The 16,794-nt window shown below is 40.0% G+C and overlaps 1 long non-coding RNA gene across 5 annotated transcripts in view; it reads left to right on the top strand.

The window, feature by feature from the left end:
- Nucleotides 1-298: 298 nt before the first annotated feature.
- Nucleotides 299-16,794, top strand: part of LOC138853610 (uncharacterized) — a 124,422-nt gene continuing 107,926 nt past the window's right edge. For 3 of the 5 annotated variants that reach the window (XR_011392808.1, XR_011392807.1, XR_011392810.1), the window contains exons 1-2: nucleotides 299-397; nucleotides 5,743-5,912. This is a non-coding gene — a long non-coding RNA (uncharacterized lncRNA). Of the gene's footprint in view, nucleotides 398-3,237; nucleotides 5,310-5,742; nucleotides 5,913-6,016; nucleotides 8,325-16,794 lie in introns of those variants that run through there. The other 2 variants (XR_011392811.1, XR_011392809.1) reach the window with 2 other exon arrangements.

The raw sequence follows: 16,794 nt of genomic DNA, 5'->3' as shown, positions 1-16,794 counted from the left end.
CATATATTCTTACTCTTAAATCTTTGACTAATGATTGAGAAAGCTCAAAATAGTGGTCATAAATTAAAAATTACTTACTGTATGTAAAAGAAACTTATTTCCGTAGGATGTTAGAGTTGAGGAACTAGTTTTTTCTGCGCAACAGACGCCAAGTCTCTAGCCAGGATATATATAAAATAAGAGCCCGGAAGGACTATTACAAATTGGTATCATTGGGAGTTAATACAATTTAGTTAATTTCCATGGAAAAATAATAATTAATGAACATTAATTAAGAATTTTGACATAGGTGGGAGGGAAGAAGACGGTTCCTAGGCAGTTGGCGGAGGTTCCAGGCTGGGGTCGGAAGCGTCGCACACGCCGTACAAAATCGCTGGAGTTTCAATGACTCTACAAGGTAAATCCATTTGTACATTGTTAATTTTCTTATTCGGAGGAAGGTGACATTATAAACTAGACAGAGTGACGTTGTTCTTGAAGAATTTTTTAGAATTTAGCATATATTCATATAATATTGCTGCACACTAACAGCACCTTTCAAGGCAGGTGAAATTGCTGACCTAGAAAATGTACAGAAAACTTTCACGGCGCGCATAACGGAGATAAAACACCTCAATTACTGGGAGCGCTTGAGGTTCCTAAACCTGTATTCCCTGGAACGCAGGCGGGAGAGATACATGATTATATACACCTGGAAAATCCTAGACGGACTAGTACCGAACTTGCATACGAAAATCACTCACTACGAAAGCAAAAGACTTGGCAGACGATGCACCATCCCCCCAATGAAAAGCAGGGGTGTCACTAGCACGTTAAGAGACCATACAATAAGTGTCAGGGGCCCGAGACTGTTCAACTGCCTTCCAGCATACATAAGGAGGATTACCAACAGACCCCTGGCAGTCTTCAAGCTGGCACTGGACAAGCACCTAAAGTCGGTTGCTGACCAGCCGGGCTGTGGCTCGTACGTTGGTTTGCGTGCAGCCAGCAGCAACAGCCTGGTTGATCAGGCTCTGATCCACCAGGAGGCCTGGTCACAGACCGGGCCGCGGGGGCGTGACCCCCGGAACTCTCTCCAGGTAAACTCCAGGTAATATATATATATATATATATATATATATATATATATATATATATATATATATATATATATATATATATATATATATATATATATATATATATATATATATATATATATATATATATATATATATATATATATATATATAATATATAATATATATATGCAAGGAATTCGCGAGAGCAGGCGAAATATACACAAACACTGATCTCTGGCTGAAGGAGACTCGAACCTACGAACCTTAGGACAAGGTACGCAGTGCTTTACCAATCTACCCACACTGGACAATACCTTGGCGTGTAGCTTGCGCTACACGTTTGATCCAAGGCAGCCAGCTTTCAGGGAGAAGGCTTACAGCTTTTCATCTCATCCCCTGCATGCATCAGCCTAACTAGAGATTTGAACAATTTTTTTTTTTTTTTCGCGATTGCACAACGGATATTTATGCGACAAGAAAGGCAATAATTTTCTGGCCAGTTTATAAGTTCGTGACAATAGCTTCTTAATGGTGGTATCCAACAATAGTCAATTTACATTAGAAAGTTATTTAAGATGTCTCCCTAATTGGGGGCGATGATTTTCTCAGTATACATAGAAGGGTTCTGGTGGTATCCAATCTTCTTCATCAGGTAAGTTGCTCAAAATCATGGGTCGAGGGTAATCATCTTTATGAATAAAACGACAAACCCTCCGTGGGAGAGTCATTCTTTGAGTCCTGTGAGGCGGAGTATTGATGGTGTAATCGGTGGTATTTATCGCTTGTATAGGATGTTCTCTATCTGGCATGTATAGTTCTTGCATTGTATAAAGTTGTTTCTTTTTTAGGGTGTCAAGGCGTACATTTATGGCAGTAATATCTTGTTGTGTGTGTAAATCTGCCATTTTAACTCTGTCTCTCCTCCTGGTATCGGTAATAAAGCGAAGAGCTCTATTCTGGACCCTTTGTAACCGTAGCATGTTGGTCTTTGTTGTTAATGACATTGGGACACAAGGGTATTCGAGTATAGGTCTTATTATCATTTTATACAGATGTTTTTTGACATGTTGAGGGGCTTGATTGAATCGAAAGAGTCTGCTAAGACCGACTTTGGCTTTGTTGATCTTTTTAGTTACATGAGATGTTAAGTGGAGCAGCCTGTCTATTTCATATCCCAAGATCTTGTTAGGGTTTCTAATGGCTACAGGTGTACCTCTGATGGAGATACCCCCTTTATCTTCGATGGTTGATGCAAAACATCCTATCGTGCTAACAAGGACCTTGTCAGGATTAGTCATAATTCTCCATTTCTTCTCCCAATTAGATGTTCGACGAAGTTCAATATTCATTTTTTCTATGACTCTCTCATGAACATTAAAATGGTATAAAATACCGACAGATTGTTAGGTAAGACACATATGCAACAGTTAGGTATCTTTATTTCGAAACGTTTCGCCTACACAGTAGGCTTCTTCAGTCGAGTACAGAAAAGTTGATAGAAGCAGAAGATACTTGAAGACGATGTAATCAGTCCATCACCCTTAAACTTTTGAGGTGGTCAGTCCCTCAGTCTGGAGAAGAGCATTGTTCCGTTGTCTGAAACAATATTGTTTCAGACAACGGAACAATGCTCTTCTCCAGACTGAGGGACTGACCACCTCAAAAGTTTAAGGGTGATGGACTGATTACATCGTCTTCAAGTATCTTCTGCTTCTATCAACTTTTCTGTACTCGACTGAAGAAGCCTACTGTGTAGGCGAAACGTTTCGAAATAAAGATACCTAACTGTTGCATATGTGTCTTACCTAACAATGACTCTCATACTTGTATTTTCCTGTTACTGGAGTTGATGAGACGACATGAATAACATCATCTGCAAACTGTGTCACAATTGTGTCATTAAACTCTGGTTGAGGAAGGTCATTCACATAAATGTTAAACAAAGTGGACTGAGACAAGAACCTTGTGGGACACCAGCCGTCGGTATAAAAGGTTCTGTCGACTTGCCATGAAAGGTGGGAATGATTTTTCTTTGAGTTAAGAAATTATAAATTACTCTGAGAAAAGTCCAGTTATGGTCTGGTAGGTCAATGAGTTTGTACATAAGGCCGTCATGCCATAAGCTATCAAAAGCTTTATGAACATCTCTGGTGGCAATTAAGGCAAGATTGCCCTGCTGTTTTAGACTTGCTAGTGTCAAAAATAACATTTATTGCATGATTGGTACCTCTATGTGTTCTAAAGCCAAATTGTTTTTCAGTAAACAAGTGATTAAACTCCATATAGTAATTCAATCTGTTGGAAATGACTTTCTCAAGAACTTTTCCAGTGACTTCAAGTAAAGATATAGGTCTATAGTTCCCAGGTTGGTGGATGTCTTTATTGGGCTTAGCAAGAAAGATCATCCTAGCAGTCTTAAAAACAACTGGAAAATGTCCTGAGGCCAAGATGGCATTAAAGATATTTACCAAGGACTGTTTGCAATTTCTAGGTAGGTACTTTATTTGTTTCATTGTTATTCCAGAGAGGCCAGGGGCTCTATTTCTCATTCTTCCAATAACCTGACTTATCTCTAGTAATGTAATAGGTCTAGTAAGCGGGTGGGTATCTTCAAGAGTTGAAGTATCGATGGTAGGTAGTGGTTGTAGATCATCCAAGTTCTCATCTCTCCATTCATTTACTAACTGATAATGATTATTATTAAATTGACGACTGTTATTGTGAGAGAGAATTTTCTCCCATACATCACCCATCAAATTAGCCTGGTCCTGTGGATTGTCAAGTTTAATTTCAACATCTTCATCATCCTCATCAGTGAAGGTATGAACTAGGTAGTTAGGAGCCTTGTGCTTTGCCCCTAAAAGTTGTCGGATCTTACTCCAAAATTTTGCTGGTTCACGTTTATATTGATTAGCTTGAAGAACTAGAAATTTCCATATGTCTCGTTTGTGTTGACTAATCATGTTAATTAATTCGTGCCTTAATCGGTGCAGTGTAGCTGCTGGTGGTTGTCGCGTTTGAAGATGCCTTCGACATTCTGCTTGATAATTTCTTAAAGTGTCTCTAATTTCTCTAGTAGGTTTATATTGTTGGTATATCTTTGTGGAAGCTAATTGGCAAGTTGCATTGGTAGCTTCAATTATTCGATTGTGCAGGGACCTGATTGCATCATCAATTGCACTGGAAGGTAGATTTTCCAAAGACACAATTTCATCCTCACCCAGATATGCCCTGAAGGGGTCAAATCCTAGGGTGTTAAGATTGGGTTTAGGAGTTACAGGTATTCTAAATGGAGAAGTTTGTAGTTGTATTATAACAGGGATATGGTCAGATCCTACATTTCCACCAGGAGATATACGACAGTGAAAGATGTCACAGTCTCTGTTTGTCAGTACTATATCTGGTGTTCCTGGATGAGGTCCAATGTACGATTTGAAGAATGGGCCTTGAAATGACAAGTTTCTAGCTGTCATGATATTAAAGAGTTGTTTTCCTTTTAAGTCACCCAGTGGAATACCAGCTCCACAGTTGAAGAGGGCAGGGTGATGAGCATTAAAATCTCCAGCTAGAATTGTTGGAATATTTCTGCTTAATATCCTATGTAGAGGAATTGACTCTATATATGGCTGTCTCGGGGGAAAATATCCAGTTCCTATCACTAGTTGTCCATGCGACGTTGTTAGTTCTATTGCAAGAATGTTATCTTCATCCACATGAATATTTTTAAATGTATATCCTAATTTAACCAAGATGGCTACACCACTAAAGGGTCCTCTCGATTTCTCCACAGTACAGTATCCACGTAATTTAATATGTTGATCAACTCTTGCAGCTGTCTCGTTCAAAAGTATAACATCGGGATTGTAGTTATGTAGTTCAACCTCAAGAAGGTAACGGTTATTAAAGAAATGTTGAACATTAAGTTGGAAAATTGTAATCCCCATTATTTCTTTTTCTTCGCTCGTACACTGCGTTCTGAACGCCTGCAAGTAATGTCATGTGTTGTATCTACACTATCCCTGCTGGACTCGTCAAGGGGAGGAGGGAACTTTTGCGTGGATGCTTGTGTATTAAAAATGCCATCATCTTCACTAGAGGCAGTAATATTAACAGACTCGTTAGAATCGTTAGAGTCGTTAGAGTCATCATCATAAAACTGAGGTATGCTATTCTCAGTTTCAGGAAGCAGAGGCTCGTGAGAGTTAATGGGAGACTGTGTAGGCTCCAAGGGAATATTAGATAGGCAAGGTGAGTTACCTTGGGAAAGTTCCTGTTCAACAGGATCAGCTACAATAGCGGGAGAGTAGGCACCACTTTCTGGGGCATTGTTATGTTCAGGTGTTGACTTATCGGGTTGAGAGGAGTTGACAACCTGGGTTTGCGAGGAGGGCGATCCCTGGGCCAAGGATGACTTAGGCTTATTTTTAGATGTAGAGTATGGTACATACTTCTTGTTATGAGAAGGCTGGGTCATAATAGCCTTCACATTTTCAGGGATAGTGATGGGAGTGATCCCATTAGCCATTAACAGATCATTTAAAACCTGAGAGCAGATATGGAGTTGAAGTGACAGGATGGAGCCTTATATAGCGCCAGGAGGTGAGATGTAGGCCACTATAGAGGTAAGAATGTAGTCGTTGGGAGGTCAGGTCCCTCTCTAATCTCATTCTTTCTGTTTCAGGAAGAAATCAGGCAGTCTCTTTGTCAGTGATAGATTAAAACCTATTGGCACTGTGACTGAGAATAATGTCATCTTAGAGGATGGTATTGTCGACAGCAGAGAAACGACATGTGGCTGTGTGTGCACCGAAGAAGGGACATGACAAACAGCTTCATACGCTTCCCTGAGAGGTATGCTGAATATATGATGATAATGTTTTGATATTGATATATGAATACATATTTTGATAATCTTGTGATACATGGTATAAACCTTAGTAAATAAATACCGACAGGTTGGGTCGGAAAGACACATGAGCAAACACTAGGACAGTAGTTTTCAGCCTTTTGACACCTGCAGCCTGGTAAAAATAGGAGAAATATTTTGTGGACTACTAAGGCAGACATAAAAACGAATATATACATAATAAGTAAGTAAGTTTATTCCGGTATACACAAATACAGTTACATAGAATTGTCATACATAGCAGTATATGTGTAGAGAACCTAGGATAACCCAAAAAAAAAAAAGTCAGAGTGACTTATTTCCATTATTTTTTGATTTTGTGTATTAGTTTTCAAAATCTAATATAAAATAAAATTCTATAGCTACTTAAAATAAACATAAACCGAGCAATAAGCAAAAATGCTAATATTTAATTACAGAATGTCTTGAACTATTGAGAAAGCAGTACGTATTTTCTGCTTGTCCTTATCCCAGTATAGCAATCTCCAGGTCACCATGCGTCATTCGCACCTCACTCTCCACCTATATATACTGCCATGTAAACCTTTGTATGTTAAAAGTGATCAAGGTCTGAAGACCAAAACCTTTTCTAATAATGTGTCCTAGTGTTTGTTTGTGTGTTCTTCTAAACCATCTAGTAATACAAAAATCAATTTGATGATTCACTTCATCTTTCATAGACCCATCTGCCGACAAATCCACTCCCAAACATCTGAATACATTCACTTCTTCCATACTCCCTCCCTCCAATCTGATATTACCTAAATTTTTTATCCTCATCGCCTTACTCTTTCCTTTGTATGGACTGATGAAGCCACTGTATGGCGAAACGTTTCCTCAATGAAGGTACCCAAGAGTTGCACATGTGTCTAATTGAACATGTCGGTTCTTTGAACCATTCATCTACAATCCTGTCAGACACTGCAACTTCTTGGGATCTTAATACTTGGGAATTCTTCGCTTGTCTAACCCTTGGGCACGACCTACTTCCACATTGGACAAATGTGACACCACCTACGACTGCTGCACAGAGATAAGATAAGATAAGATTTCGTTCGGATTTTTAACCCCGGGGGGTTAGCCACCCAGGATAACCCAAGAAAGTCAGTGCGTCATCGAGGACTGTCTAACTTATTTCCATTGGGGTCCTTAATCTCGTCCCCCAGGATGCGACCCACACCAGTCGACTAACACCCAGGTACCTATTTGCTGCTAGGTGAACAGGACAACAGGTGTAAGGAAACGTGTCGAATGTTTCCACCCGCCGGGAATCGAACCCGGGCCCTCCGTGTGTGAAGCAGGAGCTTTAGCCACCAGGCCACCGGGCCTGGTATATGGTTTATAAGCTGCTGCTCCGCTCCTATGCCGTATTCTATTCAAGATTGATGGACTGACCACTTAAGACTATGTGATGCATAATTATCCCCTGTACTTTTTTTTCTTGGACAGTTTTATTACAAATAATTTATGCATTTGAAGGCAGACCAGAAGTATGAACTGTATCTCATATTGCAGTCTTGTCTCATTATCTACACTATCTACAAAGAAATTTAAAAAAAAATTGAAAATTCTTTTCAATGAAATATAGTCCAGAAAATATTACTCCATGACTGCTACTGTGATTTCTAGGTTTACCTCTGCACAAGGTGAAGAGCTGTCAAAACATATACAGGAAAATGCTGTATCTCTTGTATTTGTAATAGGAACTTATTCTGCGATCCTTTTCATGATTATCCTTTTGTAAAAGAAAATGGCATATTAGACATTATGTAGAATTTTGAAGAGGGGTTGTTGAGGTGGTTTGGTCATTTAGAGAGAATGGATCAAAGTAGAATGACATGGAGAGCATATAAATCTGTAGGAGAAGGAAGGCGGGGTAGGGGTCGTCCTCGAAAAGGTTGGAAGGAAGGGGTAAGGAAGGTTTTTGTGGGTGAGGGGCTTGGACTTCCAGCAGGCGTGCATGAGCGTGTTCGATAGAAGTGAATGGAGACGAATGGTATTTGGAACCTGACGATCTGTTGGAGTGTGAGCAGGGTAATATTTAGTGAAGGGATTCAGGGAAACGGGTTATTTTTATATAGCCGGACTTTGAGTCCTGGAAATGGGAAGTACAGTGCCTGCACTCTTAAAGGAGGGGTTTGGGATATTAGCAGTTTGGAGGGATATGTTGTGTATCTTTATACGTATATGCTTCTAAACTGTTGTGTTCTGAGCACCTCTGCAAAAACAGTGATTATGTGTGAGTGAGGTGAAAGTGTTGAATGATGATGAAAGTATTTTCTTTTTGGAGATTTTCTTTCTTTTTGGGTCACCCTGCCTCGGTGGGAGACGGCCGACTTGTTGAAAAAAAAAAAAAAAAAGTTTCTACTTAGGCTCATAGCTGGAGTTTCAAAATGTTAGCATGAAATAAATAAGTAATTTTCATTTCTTTTTGTTTCACATGATACAATATTTCAGAATGACATTTAATTATTTTATAATGTTGTTATATATGTTATGACATGGAGAGCGTATAAATCTGTAGGGAAAGGAAGGCGGGGTAGGGGTTGTCCTCGAAAATGTTGGAGGGAGGGGGTAAAGGAGGTTTTGTGGGCGAAGGGCTTGGACTTCCAGCAAGCATGCGTGAGCGTGTTAGATAGGAGTGAATGGAGACGAATGATATTTGGGACATGACGAGCTGTTGGAGTGTGAGCTGGGTAATATTTAGTGAAGGGATTCAGGGAAATTGGTTATTTTTATATAGCCGGACTTGAGTCCTGGAAATGGGAAGTACAATGCCTGCACTTTAAAGGAGGGGTTTGGGATATTGGCATTTTGGAAGGATAAGTTGTGTATCTTTATACGTATATGCTTCTAAACTGTTGTATTCTGAGCGCCTCTGCAAAAACAGTGATTATGTGTGAGTGAGATGAGTGTTGAATGATGATGAAAGTATATTTTCTTTTTGGGGATTTTCTTTCTTTTCTGGGTCACCCTGCCTCGGTGGGAGACGACCAACTTGTTGAGTATGAGAAAAAAAAAAGTATGGTAAAGTTTATTTTAATTGTAGTTTCAATAGGAAGGGGCCATTTCATGGAGTACAGTAGACCGTAATTGAGCACGGTAGTTACGTTTCTGAAAATGCCATGTTAGGTAAAAAATTGTGTTAGATGAACTGAAGAACTTGTGGAAAAAATAGGGTTATGTTCGTGGGAGCCTCCAAAAAGCCAAACAACTTTTTTTTAGACCAAACATCTTGCAAAAATAAAAGTGAATATGTAATTGTAGTTCATTATCATGATATATTACTGCTTAAGACTACAAATTCAATAGAAATAATAGTATTTTTTGCCTTAAATTGTGGGTAATGGTGTGTGTGGATGATTGTGGAGAGAGTGGATATGGATGGTGTGGCCCTACTGGGCTTACCCCTCAAGGGAGGTTCCTTGACGCTGGTGAGGGACTCTTGATCTAGAGAATTGGATCTGTGCTCCGATTCCCTGAATTAAGCCTGAATACCTTCCATCCCCCCATACGCTGTATAGTCCTATGGGTTTAGCACTCCCCCATGATTATAATAATAAAATCTAGTGGGCTTAGGTGGATGGTTGTTGGTTGTCGACAGAAGTGGATGGTACAGGTTCTGGTACTGAAGTCGATGGTTGTTTTGGAGTGTGCATAAATTCTGTAGTGGATCTCTGGGCTCTTTTACCCTGCAGTACATTATACAGCTGACAGTAAGGCATCATCAGCTGGTCTAGAGCCCGTTTCAAAGCACTGCTTCTAGATTTGTCAGGGTCCTCTTCAATGAAAGTCTGCTAGTTTAGCAGCAGCATGGAACTGCTAATATAACTGCTGCAATGTTAACTGTTTTCCTTCAGGTTCTTCTTCATCTCCTTCATCTCCTTCTTCTGTTATCTCCCTCCCTTGTACCTGTGCATCGAGCTCTGCCAACTTTTCCTCTGGACTCCTGTCTTCATCATTGTCATCTTCTAGGAGCTCATTCACATCTTTATTCATTCATATATTCAAAACCATCACCTGGTAATCTCCTTGCCAGCTGAACAATTTCCTGAACCTGACTCTCAAGCAAGGGAAAAACCAGTGAAAGAATTAACCACAGAAGGCCATAACTTTCCCCAGCCTGCATTTAATGGAAATATAAACACATATGCAGTATAATGTGGTCGTTTATTGACAACGTTTCGCCCACACAGTGGGCTTTTTCAAGTCACAGACAGATCTACTTGGGGTGGAAGGTACATGAGTATTTATAGTCAGGTGGAGAAAGCTGCATCTGATGATCTAAAGGACCACATTATACTGCATATTTGTTTATATTTCCATTGTGTCGGTATCTTATACCATTTATTTCCAGCCTGCATTTAATGTTGATTGGGGCACTTCAGGTGGAAGCTGTGGTGGAAGTTGTGGTGTTAGTGGTTAGCATAGCTGTTAGCGTCTGCAATGTTAAATTTATTCCAGAAGCTTGGTACTGCCAGGTTGGAACCAGAGTCCATTGATGCAACTAGTTTTTTCATAACTTTTTTTGTGTAGTTACACTTGAATGACTTGATAACTCCCCGATCCAGTGATTGTATTTGGAGGTAAAAATACAACTTTAACATGTGGGGTCACATCCAGCAAATCTTGTGGATGAGTACGGGAATTATCAAGAATGAAGAGTCTTGAATGCAATGTTCTTGCTGTGCAGGCAAAAGTTGACTTCAGGAATAAAGTGATGCTTAAACCAGTCAATAAATATATTCTCTCTCATCCATGCTGACTGGTTTGACCTCCAAATTACTGGTAAGGTGTTTTTATATACACCTTTCAAAACATGAGGATTCTTAGAGCAATAAATAACCATGGGCTTACTCTTAAAATCACCTGATGCATTACCACAAAGGAGCAAGGTGAAGCAGTCCTTTACTGTCTTGAATCCTGGTGCACTCTTTTCTTCCTGACTGATATAAATTTGTGTTAGCATTTTTTTTCCAAAAAACACATCAGCATTAAATATTTGATGTGGCTCATAGCCACCCTCAGAAATAATTTCCTACAATTCAGCAGGGAAATTACTTGCTGTTACATGATCATCTGAAGCACTTTCACCAGAAAACTTAATATTATGTAACTTATTATGCAACTTAAAGGTGTGGAACCAACCTGTGCTAAACAAAAACACTTTTTCAGGTCTTCCATCTTTATCACACACTGCTTTAACCCTTCAGAGGGTAACTGGCAAAAATGTGATTTCGAAAATTGATTTCCTATGAGTGGATAGAGTAGGTCAATGTAAGGTTAATGAACTCATATAAATGGGGTTGTAAAAGTTATTTGTTGAGCAAATGCTAATATGCAAAGTCCGACTGAACTCGGATCTGCCCGTTAGAGGGAGAACCATTTAAAATGTTGCAAAGTTGCAAAGTGATACAACTTTCAGTTCCCATATTCCTGAGTACACCTACCATCCGACTTACGACCTGCTCGACATGCGTCCACTCGACTTAATGCCGTGCATCTGGCAGCTGGGCTGGGCCGGCTGATGCACACCTCTGTACAATATTTGACGATACTCGTGGTGGCAATGCGTCATGCAGGCAGCATCAGTTTGAGTAACCCTGTCCTATCAGCAGCATCATACTGTATTAACTGTACTAACTGGACAGTAAATTTCACCATGGCCCCTAAGATGAAGTCTGAATCTTGCACTGGAGATTGTGGCAAGAAAGGCTCTTACTCACGAACTCTCTATTTGTTTTCACTGTTGCACATAAACCTGTCTGTATCTGTCTGCCTGTATATCTGTGTCTGTCTGTATCTCTGTATGTCTGTTTATCTGTCTTAACATCTACCTGTGTGTCTGTCTTTACGTCTACCTGTGTGTCTGTTTTTATGTCTACCTGTGTGTCTGTCTACCTGTGTGTCTGTCTTTGTCTACCTGTGTGTCTTTCTGTCTACCTGTGTGTCTTTCTGTCTACCTGTGTGTCTGTCTACCTGTGTCTGTCTTTCTGTCTACCTGTGTCTGTCTTTGTCTGCTTGTCTGTCTCAGAGCCACTCATTAAGAGTGTAATTGGTCTTGAAGATGCCATATTAATAATGATAATAACACAATAATAATCACTGAGGTGCATTAAATGTGTATAAAACGTTAATATGGACATTTTGCCTAATCCATCTATGATTTATTTTCAAAATTATATAATAAACATGCTACATAACATATAAACATATAAATTAACAAATATGAGATGTTTTTCTGGTTGGCTTGACAGAGTGAACAAAAACCATTCGTGTCCGGGCTGGTAACAACAAGAACAACAACAGCAACGTTTGTTTACATAACTCACGAACCTTCTACACTCTCATTCTCTCTCTCATTTATTCATTTAATCTTGTTTACTCACCTCTCACTCTACATTAAGACTACAGATATTTTAAGGTAAGTAATGAGTGGACACTATTATTATATTATAGTTTAATAATAATATTATTATTAATATTAGTACATATGTATTATTGTAATAATAATTATTATTATTAATATTATTAATTTAGGGCATTAGAGCACAGATCCACTGTATAGCACTGTGGATTTTTTGGATTATCCTAGGTAATTTATACTATGTATGATTACTTACGTGTAGCTGTATGTGTGTGGGAGAGAGAGAGAGACAGCCACATTCAGTCAGCCAGTCAGCCAGCTGACAACCCGGCCACCCACCTGGCCACCCACCTGGCCACCCACCCGGACACCCACCCGGCCAGCCAGCCAGCCAGCCAGCCAGCCGGATACGTATTGCACGTGTTCCAGAGTTGTTTCTCTTTACTTAGGGTATAGGTTATACTACATTCTGGAAGGATGACACTACCAGTGGTATTCTCCCATTCCACTATATCGACAATACTTAAAGATAACAGTAACATGTGATACTGTATGCGATGTAAAATTTATAATACAGTTCACTACCATGTATACATTATATACAGTACATAAATAATTAAAATATAACAATAAAAGAAAATTATGGTAAAAAGAATGAAACAATGATTGTACATTACATTACAGTATTATGTAGGTAGTTTATATTTGAAACGTTTGACATTGTTCTACCCAGTATGTCGGCAATTTTCAAAGGTTCGACTATGTCCATTTTGACTTACGACCAGTTGGTCGGAACCAAGCTTGGTCATAAGTTGGATGGTACCTGTATTGTGCCAAAACAAAAGCATTCACATTGCTAAACTCACAAACTAGTATTTAGTCACTTAGTGTTTAGTCAACTTACTCCATAATTTGTAATAATTTAACATTCGGTACATTTCACGTTATCCCAGTGTTTTTAGTGCTTGTAACTGCAAAATAAGTCACCTTGGGCTGCAAGAAAGCTTCTAGTGCCAACCCTGTGGTAAAAAGGGTGAGAATTAGTTTGGAAATTAAGAAAGATTTTGCAGGGTTTGGGGCTAACCCTGAGAAGCCTATGCCAGTTGTGGAATCCATTGTGCCTACTTCAAAGATTAAGGAAATGTGTGCAAAGTGGGTTGAAGTACAAACCTTTATGGATGAAAAGAAGGGGGGAAAGAAGCAAGAAAAGAAGGGGGAAAAGAAGCAAGAAAAGCCTCCAACTGAATGCCACGGGAGTCACAGTGAGACCCCTCCCCCAGAGGAAATGGTGGGCATTAAAATCGCCAAGTAACAGAAGTGGCGGCAGTAATAAAGAAACCAGAAATGCAGAATCAGGGATAGATAAGGCCCGAGAAGGAGAGATATACAAAGAACAGACTATACCACTTATTCAAGAAGATACGGGCTGCAGTGTAATGCAGCGAAGTATGAATAAAGAGGGATGGTATGGAATACTGGTGTGGATAAGAAGTGCACTGTCATTGAAGGTTCCATCGGGAAAAGGAGCTGATGATTATAAGAAATCATAGCCAGAGATGGGATGGATAACAGTGGAGCTTAATTTGGGTTCTTGTAAATAAGCACAAATGGGAAAACTGGGAGAGCAGCAACACCTGGAGCTCACCCCAGTTACCTCTGAGGCTGCGAATATTCCAGTGTATATAAGCCATGATTTGCAAAAAAAAAAAAAGATACAAAAAATCTGAAGATAGAGGTAGCTACGGACTAGTAGGGTTAGAAAAGTCCGTATGTGGAGGTAGCGGAAGACTTCTAAGCAGCGAAGGATTGGGACAACAACTGATTTACTCCACAAACTCTGATGTTGATACCTCTAGCACTTCCCTCAGTCCTTTCCACCTCAATCTCTTGCTACCCTCTACCCCTGCACTATCCATCACCCCACTGTACTCCATAACCTAATCATTATCCCTCTCCCTCTTACTTCCCTGTCCAGCGCTGCAGGGCAGTGCTGTATAACTTGTGGTTTAGCGCTTCTTTTTGATTATAATAATAATCAACACACTAGCAATAAAGAGATAGGTAATGACAACAAAGAGGTAGGTAATGACAACAGAGCCTGATTTCATGCTGTAGTCCAAATGCAAACATGTACAGTGGACCCCCGAGTTTCGCCGGCATCGACTTTTGTGAAACCCGACTTTTGGCAAGTTTTTTTGGCAAAATTTAGCCTCGCGGTTTGTGATTGTACTCGTGATTCGGCGACCATCTGGTACCCGTCCGCCCGTCACCATGCACACAAAGCCAGTCTCCAGCACCATTCACACTCAGTATGCCATTGTTTACCAGCACGTGACCATCACCCCGCGGGTTCATACAATACATTTCATAATAATCCATTGCTTTTTGTGCTTACAACTGCTAAAATAAGTCACCATGGGCCCAAGGAAAGCTAGTGCAAGGCCTTTGGTAAAGAAAGCGAGGAACACGATTGAATTCAAGAAGGAAATCATTGAAAAATATGAGAGCAGAGTGCGTGTTACAGAACTTGCCAGGATGTATGGCAAACCCCATTCAACCATCACTTCGATCGTGGCGAAGAGAAAGGAAATAGTGTGCTGTTGTTGCAAAAGGGGTAGGTATGCTGACAAAAAAGAGATGACAAATCCTCGAAGAAGTGGAAAGGTTATTGTTGGTGTGGATTACCCAAAAACAGTTAGCAGGAGATAGTATTATGCAGTCGATAATATGTGAAAAGAAAATGCCTGCAACAAATGGTGATGCTTGTGATTTTAAGGCCAGCAAAGGTTGGTTTGAGAGATTTAAAAAACGTAGTGGCATTCACAGTGTGATAAGGCATGTTGAGGCTGCCAGTTCTGACAAAAAAAGCAGCTGAGAAGTTTGTACAGGAGTTTAAGAAGAATTCAAACCCCAAGTGTTTAATTGTGATGAAACAGGCTTCTTTTGGAAGAAAATGCCAAAGAGGACCTACATCATGCAGGAGGAAACGACACTCCCAGGACACAAGCCTATGAAGGAAAGGCTTACTCTCATGTTTTGTAGTAATGCTAGTAGGGATTGCAAAGTGAAGCCTTTACTGGTGTATCACTCTGAAAATCCCAGAGTGTTCAAGAAAAAGTGTCGCCAAGAGTAATTTGTGTGTGATGTGGAAGGCTAACAATAAGGCATGGGTCACAAGGGGAATTTTCCTAGAATGGTTTAATAAAGTGTTTGGCCCTAGTGTGAAGAAATACCTCCTGGAAAATAAATTGCTACTCAAGTGCCTCCTGGTAATGGACAATGCTCCTGCTCATCCTCCAGACTTGGAAGAGCAAATAGTGGAGGAGTTTAGTTTCATCACGGTGAAGTTCTTGCCCCCTAATACAACTCCTCTCATCCAGCCCATGGACCAGCAGGTCGTTTCAAACTTCAAAAAACTGTACACCAAAGCAGTGTTTCAAAAGTGCTTTAAAGTGACCTCAGACACGGAATTGACCTAAGAGAGTTCTGGAAAGATCACTTCAGTATCCTCACTTGCATAAACCTTATAGGTAAGGCTTGGGAAGGAGTGACTTGCAGAACTTTGAATTATGCTTGGAGAGAACTGCAGCCAGAATGTGTACAAGAGAGGGATTTTGAAGGGTTTGGGGCTGACCCTAAGGAGCCTATGCCAGCTGTGGAATCTATTGTGGCACTGGGGAAGTCCCTGGGGTTGGAGGTAAGTGGCGAGGATGTGGAAGAGTTGGTGGAGGGCCACAGGGAAGTGCTAACCACTGAAGAGCTGCAAGAGCTTCATCTGCAACAGCAAGAGATCACAGCTTAGGAAATTGCTGCAGAGGAGGAAAAGAGATGGAGGAAGGTGCCTTCTTCAAAGATTAAGGACATTTGTGCAAAGTGGACTGAAATGCAAACATTTATGGATAAACTTCACCCTAACAAAGCTGTTGCAGGCCGTATTGGCAACATGTACAATGACAGTGTTGTGTCCCACTTCAGACAAATCTTAATGAAACCCCAGAAACAGAGCTTTCTGGACAGATATTTTGTGCGACAGGGGTCCAGTGACTCTCAAGTTGTTCCCAGTGTCTTTAAAAAACAAAGAAGGGAAGTAACCCCAGATAAGGACTTCATACCTGAAGTCCTAATGGAAGGAGATTCTCCTTCTAAACAATAGTGTATACCTTCCTCCTATCCCCTCCTCCCATCTTCCATCCACCCTGAAGTCTTCAGTAAAGGTAAGTGTAATGATATTATTATTTTTTATATATATATGTACTTGATTTATCGTTGTTTTCAGTATGTAAATCTATTTAATTTGAAAAAAAATATTTTATTTTAATATTTTTGGGTGTTTGGAACGGATTAATTTTATTTCCATTATTTCTTATGGGGAAAATGGTTTCGACATTCGGCAATTTCGACATTTGGCAGACTCTCTGGAATGGATTAATCATGAAACTCGGGGGTCCACTGTATACAGT

This window comes from Cherax quadricarinatus, chromosome 35 (assembly GCF_038502225.1).
Source record: "Cherax quadricarinatus isolate ZL_2023a chromosome 35, ASM3850222v1, whole genome shotgun sequence".
In the NCBI taxonomy this organism is placed as follows: Eukaryota; Metazoa; Arthropoda; class Malacostraca; order Decapoda; family Parastacidae; genus Cherax; species Cherax quadricarinatus.
Note: the sequence above shows the minus strand (reverse complement) of the source record. Positions and strands in the feature narration are given on the sequence as shown.